General features: G+C 51.2%; 2 protein-coding genes across 2 annotated transcripts in view; one reads left to right on the top strand and one right to left on the bottom strand.

The window, feature by feature from the left end:
• Positions 1-10,003, bottom strand: part of LOC106810111 — a 19,338-nt gene that overhangs the window by 4,403 nt on the left and 4,932 nt on the right. The gene's annotated exons all lie outside the window — the stretch shown is intronic.
• LOC106810110 (ankyrin repeat and SAM domain-containing protein 3-like) overlaps positions 705-10,003 on the top strand; it is a 25,785-nt gene continuing 16,486 nt past the window's right edge. Inside the window, 1 exon segment of the mRNA XM_014813385.1 lies at positions 705-767. The gene's annotated coding sequence lies outside the window, so the exon portion shown is untranslated.

Genomic DNA, 10,003 nt, shown 5'->3' with positions numbered 1-10,003 from the left:
CATTCGGCGCACGGATCCATAGCTGCCAGCGCTGCATACTGTCGTAGGACGTTCCCGCGGTCGCGTGCGCCTTGCCGCGGAACTGCGCGAAAGATCTGCGCTTCAGCGCTTGGGATCAACATCTCCTTTCGGCAACGCTTCTCTAGTATCCCGTCTCATCTGGTTACACACTAGTCTAACAGTAACACAGCCTGTCAGTGTCACAGACACAGGTAGCATTGATACATACTGACATAGACTCATACTACTACTACTACTACTACTACTACTACTAGTATTACTACTACTATAGTCATACCTAGCCACAAGTTCCCTTCTCGCTTAACACTACTTTGGCGAGAGGGACACTACGTTTCCTACGACGTGTAATACTAACAGTCGGAGAGCCTAGCTGGTCGGTTCAAGTCATAGCCTCATACTCATACTCATAGTCATAGACATAGCCATAGGGCCCTACCAGTACCATAGCCTAGGCATAGTGATTAGTGACTCACTCAGTTACAGTATGGTCACGGTGTACTTCTAAACATACAACGAATTTAACATGATACGCTGACCACTTCATAACACGCCTATTTACATTTACTACAATATTTATTATCTTGATTTACGTTTTAACGCGTTTTAGTTGGTGAGATCCACTGAATTATTGATATATGCGAAACTACTCTTCGTTTGTTGTTCTAAATGCATACTCGAGGATTCTCACGAGATATGACGAGAAATGTGATGGCAGCAGCTGAAGCCTTACTTTTGTAGAAGTCTTGGTAAGTGTTGAAGCGAAGTGATAGCACAGAAAAAAATATATATTGTAACAACAATAGCTGTTTTACTCATATAATTTTAATGTTGCTTTTGTTGTTGTTCACTTGTTGTTCATTAATCATCCTGTTGCACGAGGTCATGGTCACAATGAATGTAGTAATAATAGCTAGTACTACTAGTACTACTAGTACTAGTAGTAGTATAGCCATAGGGGCCTACACACACTGTACACAGTGTATTTTTTTTGGTTAACAACGGAGTGTCTGTGGCTAGATTACTGCTGGGAGGGACTCAGACAGGAATCTGGAGAGGGCCTGTTTCAGTGTTTGATGATGGCATCCATCTCTGGTGTTAGATTCTTGGTTTCCCCAGTAAGGCTGGCAATGTCAATTGTCCGATGGCTTGGGTTGGTGTTGGTCTTCACATACCCTAGTCCGCAAATGCAGACGTTATAACTCCGCTTTGCTAATCTGAGGGTGCGGGTTTATCCATTACTGGGGTCTGCGTCGGCTCAGACTACACATACCCCAGATCGATCGTGTCGGTCATCTTCTCCCTGCTAACTCGACTCAGTGACTGGTCTGAGTCGTGAGCAATGGAAGATCTTGTGGTCCACGGTCTCATTGGCAAGTCCACAGTCGCAGAGGGGACTATCGCTTGCCCTGATCTTGAACATGTGGTCTTTCAGTTTTGTATGTCTGGTGCGATAGAGCAATCAAAACTGGATCTAGTTATGTCCCAATATTATCACAAAGCTTCAATAGCATTACACTGCAAGAAAAATCTGATTTAACCACTAATCACTCATCACCCATCACTGTAATGTCCCTGCATGTGTGCATACATATGTGCGTGTGTGCGTGCGTGCATATGTACTGTGCGTATGTGCATGTATGTGAACTCACCCCTTCGTGACGAACGGCGGCAGGTCCTTCGTCTCGTCAGCAGCCGACACATAGACGAGCCGTAGACCAGCAACGTCCATGCACTGATCGTAGAGGTTCGAAAAGCAGTGATGTACGGCGTAGTAGTCCGTGTACATCTGTGAGGAACAAACCCAGGCGTCACACATCACACACACATGTCACACACGCACGCCCGCACGCACGCACGCACGCACGCGACACGCACACGCGCACACGCACACGCACACGCACACGCACACGCACACGCGCACGCGCACGCGCACGCGCACACGCACACGCACACGCACACGCACACGCACACGCGCACACACACACACAGGTAACACCTTATAGAAGCAGTGATGTATAGCATAGTCCGTGAGGAACAAACACATATGCCACACATCACACGCACAAACGTCACACACACACACGTTACACAGTATAAAAGCAGTCAGGTACAGTGTAGCAGTACACACGCCTCTGTGAGGAAACACGTCACAGTCCCAGCAGGGCACACATGACGTTAGTTACCTCAACTAAGAATCACCTTAGAAACTAGACAGAACAGAGTCTAGCAAGGAAATACACACGTTAGCTGCTAGCGAAACTCAATATCACCATCAACACAAATAGGGTATGCAGCTCTGTGTGGCGGGGTGATGCGTGCATATATGTATGTGTGTGGCTGTGCGTTCACGGGTATATACGTAAGCTTACCTTTGGCGCTAATAGACAGACCGCGTTGTCGGTGTCGGCGTGTGGCGGCGCGACGTGTGCGGGGAGGCAGCCCTGAACGTCGACCGTCTGCCAGAAGACGGGCTCCTCATACGTCCGTCCCGTCTGTCCGTCAACAATTTGGCTACCGTCAACGATAAACTCAAGACGCGTGTTGACCAGCATTTTTCAAATTTTCATGCAGTTGTTGACTCCTAATGGGAGAGGTTTTGAACGTCCTATTTTGGAAGACGCCAGTCGACCTACTATGCGAGCACGTCCTACTTTTGGCAAAAAATGGAAATGGCCTAAATTCAGTTCAAGAGATTGCAAAGTCTATATATTTTTATTCGTCTAACTGGTAACAACTCTACAATCATACTTATTATAAGTGTAATATTGTGTTTTAGATTCTTTCGATACAGTATTGACTGGAATATTTTATTTTTTATTGCGCGATATTCGAAAAACCCAAAATGCGCAGATCATTAGGCGTAAGCAGCTCTCTCGTCAAGATTCAGACTTTCAGATCTGAAAACGTTCTATTTTCGCCATCAAAACTATATATCATGTATCATATATGTATATATATACCAATTATATCCATTATCAGAGTATAGTAATGGGAGATATGCCTATATATAATGGGAGTTCTCCATATATATCTCTTATTTATATATCCGCCGCTCCCTCTTTCTATCACACCCAAGTGCGCTACCAGCTCGTCATTCGACACTTTTCATTACTGATTTTACACGAGATTACAAATCCTGGCATTACTTGCCTCCACACTACATATCTAACACACGCAGCACACGCACACACATGTATTACTTGAGGCTATAATTTATTACAAATTCTTCATCTTGCCTGCACATTAACGCCTTATATTTATTAGGCACACGGGGGTCGTGAGTGCCGAATGGGCGCCAGTGCTTTGATGGGTGAGCGCGTGCAGTGATTTTTCTCTGGCTCTGTGGGAGAAGTATGTTACAGATTGGCCGGTGCTGCAACGTTTTACCCTATCTAATGCATTCGCTATATCCTACTTAAAGCGAATGCTCAAAAAACATTGCAATCAAATCCTGGAACGTTTGTATACACACTACTGCTCTTGTGATCGATCTGGGGCCGTGCTAAGCGTTCCGTGCGTTGTGCCTGTTCTTTAGTTTCTGTGTTTTTGCATGGACTTCACACAGGGAGGAGTCGTCCGACGGCCGATGCGGCCGCTGCCGGGAGATGCTGCACCTCGACACGGTGCTGTGTCAGCGTGCTGTTGTCCAGCCAGCGCGGTGCAGATTCACGGAACATCCACTTGCAAAGCCCATGCGACACAGGTGACGCCGTCAACTTCGTAACCCGAATCGACACTCTCAGTCACGATTTTTGAACTCGCTGAAGTTAATTTTTGACCCGTGTTGTGACTGTGCCCGCAGGCAAAAGATTGCAGTGTCAGAAATACTTGACAGGCAGAGACAACCAATTATGCTAATACTAGCTCACTAACTCGAGAATTTCATACTTTTCGATTGCTCTTTACAAATAACTCTTTAAGACCCTGCATTGATGCATTATACGATGAAGTTCTCTCGAGCCGCGTTGGCATCGCAGAATCGCCCCGCCTTCACGTTCTTACGTACAGTTCGCGAACTACATATATAACGAGCTGCTCTGTGCTCCGTCTGCCCTGCGATGACGCCGTGCGATTCCTTGCTGCAGGTTTTGACGTACACGTTTCACGATCCTGGCCCTCTCGTGGCCTGCCCTCACCTGGTGCCAGCGCCGGCGGCGCGGCGGACCGGCCCAGATGAGCCGCCGTGTCCGTTACAGCGTCATCGCGTCTGCAGCCAGTAGTGGCTTGACCGCGTCCAGACTGCAGCTCGCAGATCAGCCGCCAGGTTGCCGCGGCCCGCTCCAGCGTGTCGCCGTAGTGAGCACCGAGGCGCAACAAGGTGCGTAGCTGCTTGCACTTCTCGGCGGTGCAGGCGGCGATTCGGATGTTTGGTTTACGGTCGTCTGAAGTCAACAGGCTTCTTGTTAGGCGGACGAGAAATTCACTTCACCAATTGCCGGTATTTTCGATTTTTTTATAAATTTAATATATTTTTGCGGGATAAATTTTTAACGATCACGCGACGCAATTCCTGACCGTGAAAATTTGACGCCGAGCATGCTGAGAATGCTTAGATTACCACGTTCACTGGCCTTTGTAGTCGGCTCACTGTCAGTTGCCATAGGTAACCATCTTCTTGCCTAGCTTACACGCCGTCGTAGGCTCTAGCCGCTTCTGCGTCAGCTTACCACGGTAACCGTCTCCGTGGTCGCGTTTCGTTGTCGTACCTTGTAAACCGCTTTACGTCCGGTCGCACAAGTTACACTGCTTCGGTCGGTCTCCCGCCGTGTTACCTCGTAAACCGCTTTATGCCGTCGGTGCGCCAGGTAACCGCCTCGCTGTCTGCGTCCCGCCAGCGCGACGAGATATGCGGACGCCGTCCAGCACGCATCGGCCAAGTGTCTGCTTCGGCGGTGGAACACGCTGCACAAGCGCGGCGCCGTGGGACGGAGCGTTCGCTGGCTGCCCGCGATGAGAGGTCGCGATGGAGCCGACGCGCGAGGAACGCAGTACTGCTACGCGGGCGCAACCCCAACCGATGTCTCGAAACCGTCTGCTCACTTGCATCCATGGTACCCGGCGTCTCGAGGCGGGGGGGGGGGGTTAGGTGGGAGTGGATGGGGAGTTGGAGTGCGTGTGGCAGGAAGAGTTGGAGGGGAGTTGGTTTGGGAGTGGAGGTGTGGGTGCGGGTGGCGGGGGGAGGGTGGAGTGGCAGGGGGTGGCAGGGGGAGTTGGGCGTGGGTGGCAGGGCGGAGTGGAGGGGAGGCGGTGTGGCAAGCGGAGTGGAGGGGGGGGGGGGTCTGAAGGTAGTGTGGCGGGGAGTGAGAGTGGGGGGCGGTGGGGTGGAGTCTGGCGATGGCAGTGAGGAGGGTGGAGTGGCGGTGGTGCATGGGGAGTGAGAGCTGAGTGCCATGAGAAGAGAGGTGGACGTGGAGTGTGGGGCCTAGGGGAGTGAGAGTGTTGGGTGGCAGGGGAGTGGGGCTGGGCGTAGCAGGGGGAGTGGAGTGTGAGTGGCAGGGCGGAGTGGAGGTGAGTGGCCAAGGGGGAGTGGAGGTGAAGTCGGCAATGAGCCGAGGGGGCGAGTGGAGGTGCGTAGCAGGGGGAGTGGAGACGTGAGTGGCAGGGGCACAGTAGAGATGGTGAGTGGCACATGAGGGAGGGGGCGAGTGTGAGCGTGGCGGGTCAGCAGGGGGAGTGGAGCGTGAGTGCGCAGGGGGGCAGTGGAGATCCGTGAGTGCAGTGGGGAGGGGAGTGGAGGTTGGTGCAGCGAGACGTGGAGCCGTGCAGTGGCAGGGGGAGTGGCGTTGTGGCTGGTGGCGGGGGCGGGGTGGAGAGAGTGGTGGCGAGTGAGGAGGGGGGAGTTGGAGCGTGGGTAGAGGGGCGGTGGAGCTGTGTGTGGCGGAGGGAGTGGGGTAGTGGCCAGTCGAGGTTGGAGGTGGGTGGCCGGGGGCAGTGGAGCATTGCGGTGGCGGGGGGTGGAGGTGGCGTTGGGAGAGGGAGTGGAGGTGTGTTGGCGGGGGGAGCTAAGGGTGGGTGGCGGGTGAGTGAAGAGTAGGCTGGGGAGTGTGGGGTGGCAGTGAAGAGGGAGGTAAAGACAGCAGAGTGCAGTCTTTATGCCCACCGAGGACAACCGTGCTTGTTATACGAGGGTGGACTCACACTCGGTTACGAGCGCACGTGATACATGCAGGTCTGTATGCTGTGACGCGACGGCCGTGATGACCGGGCAACATAAGGGTGGTCGTGGTAACTAACGCACCCTCTTGCTTGCACGCACGCAGGTGACACGCAGCAGATACCAGCACGCGGTGAGGCGCTCTCGTGTTTTGGCTTGAGCCTGAGCCATTACTTCTGCGAAGACGCGTCGAACGTTCAAGGTCGTGCCTCCCGCGCCACTGTCGCCCGCCGCCCACACAGCCAGCACGACAATGCGTCTGAATCTATTAGCCGCCAAAGGTAAGCTTACGTTATTATACCCGTGAACGCCACAAGCCACACACATCATTAATATGACGCATCACCCCGCCACCACAGAGCTGCATACCCCTATTTGTCTGTTTGATGGTATATCCTGAGTTTTCGCTTAGCAGCCTAAACGCTGTGTATTTCCTTGCTAGACTCTGTTTTGTTAGAACGGACTTGCGGCCCGGTTTTTGCTGCGCAGCGCACATCTCGCGTGCGAAGCGCGCCCCATACGCGGAATACGCCGCCCCCTTTTTTGTCCACTTCTAGCAGATATCTTGAGACAGGGCGTCTGAAAACGCACTCAGCGAAAAACTGGGCGCATCCAACCGACATTTCGCGATGGACAGCGTTTTAGGCCCATCTCCAACACGGCCCCTAACTATTTTGTGGTGGCGCGCCTCATGGCTAAGAACGATAGTGACTCCTTACAAGAAACCTCAAGAAATGCTGTCAATCAAGCGATCGACGCCGGCCATCGCTCGTTAGGCCCGCTACGCGAATGACTGGCACTTGCCGATATAGAGTTTTGTAACTATTCAATAGCTTTTTACGGACAAGTGTCGTGCGCCGCTCAGTGGGGGGGCGCGGCCTACTGCCCTATCTGAAAATGCGATGCACGCCGCTTACGCGCGCCTGGCTGCAGGTACGTGCCCACTGATTTTCAGCAACCCGCTGCCGTCGGGCAACGGCACCGTCGTGCGACCACCTACGCTGGCGTGGCCGTGCGGCGAATGTTTTTCCCCAAACGGAAGTGATTTAAGGCGCCTTTTGATGGCTGGATTTGGCAGATGTCATCCTCCATGACTCTGTAGCCAAAGATCCCAATTATCTACCAAAACTTTCCCCCAACTTTCTGCAGTAAGTAGAGGTTAATGTAGTTTTTTAGTATGTTTTCTCTTAAAACAACAATGGGTTGAAGTGAATTACCAAATCATCACTGCCGTTTCTTCGACTTGAATTTGCTTTGCACTTGAAGAAAACCTTCAAGACAAAGGAACAAAACGCCGCTTCTTGTAAATGTTCTGGTTTGCGTTTTACTGACCTCGAGATAAGAGTAATAAGTTTTCTGGATGTATTTATCCATGAAACACACATATTTTACCTCAATTATTTATAACACATATCATAATTACTATACTTGCCACTTCTTTGCTGCAATGTGTTATTTTCACTATAAATTTAAGTTATGAGAGGCCGGGTTTTTCTATTTCTGGGGGCTTATTATTTATAGTTACTTACTACGCTGCTCGAATTGTCTGTTTATGTTCCGTGCCGTTGCGTCCGAATTAGTTTCGTTTCAGCTTGACCTCAGGGTTTAACACTATGGCTACTACTAGCGTACTACTACGGTACTAGTAATACTACTACTCTAGACGTCAACGAGATACGAGTACGTATAGCTCTCAGTACTGTCGTAGCCTAGTACATATATTAGTAGCGTCGCTAGCCTTCTGTCTAGATAGTGCATCGAGGGGCGGTCGTTGTCGCTAACGGACTACAGATATCTACCCGAGCGCGTACCATATATGTATACACACAAGCTGCCTTACCAGACTTGTACTTCAGACGTAGTACCCTAACCCCTACCACTAACCCTACCCTAACCCTAACTCTAACCCCTAACCCACTAACCTTAAACATACCTCAGATTAAAATATAAACATAAGACTAAACCACCTACAACTACATCGGCGATACATTATCTGTCAGTACCTTGTTACGACAACGAACCTTCTGTGCCTCTAGTAGTTTCTTGTCGTACCCCTTCGCTCCTTCCTCAATCCTGCGACGAAGCCACTATGAGTGCGTGTACATACGTATGCTACTGAATAATATTACGAGAGCCCAGACCCTCTCCATAACTTAAGATGAGATGAAAATCAAGACATTTGCAGAAAGAATTGCGAATTATTATAGTGATATTAATACTGTTATATACATGAAGGAAAAGATATGTTCTTCAATGGAACATACATTCAAACAAAACGGTACTTAATTCTAGCTGCCGTCATAAACCCAACAAACATTTACAAATGTGCGGTTTGTTCTCTGTCAAAGGCAAAGAAATCGAAGCAACCAATCAGAAGGCGCTTATATCTTTGCAATATGTTTCTACCGTTTATGCGGAAACAAGAATTTCGCTGCGCCGGCGAATACTGCGAGACGTGGTGGCGTGCCGCTGCAGTTTTTCACGGTTTAGCCTAATCTAGTAGATACTGGCTGGCAAGCAGGACCGCAGCAAACAATACTCGCCCTGACCGCGGCAGCGTTGCCAACAGCCAAGCAGCGCTCATAAGGTCTATGTCCCCAGGTACTGCGGAACGTACCCCCTGGCGTACGTCGGTATACCGGATACGTACTCTGGTCACTATTTGATATCGTATGGCGCTTAGGATTAGGGTTAGCGGTTAAGTTTAGGGTTAATGGGTTCGGGTTCGGGTTAGCGGAGTAGGCGTAGGCGCAACTCCCTAGACTCTGTTTAGATGCGAGTTAGTGCGAGTAACGGTCCACGCTATTAGATAGTGCCAGGTACGTTAACGGTATAACCGGACGTACCAGGGTCGTTCCGGGCCCGAGTACCCGGGGGACATTACACCCTCTCGCAGCCGCAAGCAGGCAGCCGCACTGCCCGCCGTAGCCGAGCCGGCTGTATGGTGTGACGAAAACTGGGGGCGCCGATGTTACGCTTTCCCGCTATTTACGGATTCGCTGCGCCCTGCCCTCCTTCCGCGGGCGCCAGCGAATTCGTATCAGCGGGCAGCCGCGAACTGCTACATACACACCCACCGCGGTCGCAGTTAGCGCCCATTCCCGCGGAGTCGCGCGCGTCATTAACCGCTTCTTTGCGCGGTCGTGGGAACAACGCCATCTTTTGCGCAACGCCATCTTGTACCCGGTCTCTTTGGTTTCTTAACGGTTGATTCTTAGTTGAGGTAACTAGCTGTCATTGTGTTGGCCCTGGCTGGACATGTGACGTGTTTCCTCACAGAGCGTTGCTACTGCCCCCTTCACTGTACCTGACTGTTTATAGCTAAGTGACGTGTGTTGTGTGATGACGTTTGTGCGTGTGAATGTGTGGCATATTGGTGTTTGCTTCTTCACGGACTAATGCTATACATCACTGCTTCTATAAGGTGTTACCTGTGTGTGTCAGTGTGTGCGTCGCATGCTGGCGTGTGACGTGTGGCGTGTGCGTGTGCGTGCTGCGATTCCGTGCGTGTGCCGTGTGGGTGTCGTGTGCAGTGTGCGTGTTGCGTGCGTTCGCGGGGCGCGCGTTGGCCGTGTGTGACATGTGTAGTGTGATGTGTGACGCCTGTGTTTGTTCCCTCACAGATGTACACGGACTACTACGGCCGCCGTTACATCCACTGCTTTTCGAACCTCTACGAATCAGTGCCCCATGGGACGTTGCTGGTCTAACGGCTCGTCTATGTGTCGCGCTACTGACGCAGCACGAAATCGGACCTGCCGCCGTTCGTCACGAGGGTGAGTTCACATACATGCACATACGCCACCCCACGTACATATGCACGGCATT

Source organism: Priapulus caudatus, unplaced genomic scaffold, assembly GCF_000485595.1.
Source record: "Priapulus caudatus unplaced genomic scaffold, Priapulus_caudatus-5.0.1 Scaffold411, whole genome shotgun sequence".
Taxonomy (NCBI): Eukaryota; Metazoa; Priapulida; class Priapulimorpha; order Priapulimorphida; family Priapulidae; genus Priapulus; species Priapulus caudatus.
The sequence above is the reverse complement of the archived record's forward strand: the minus strand, read 5'-3'. Positions and strand labels throughout refer to the sequence as shown.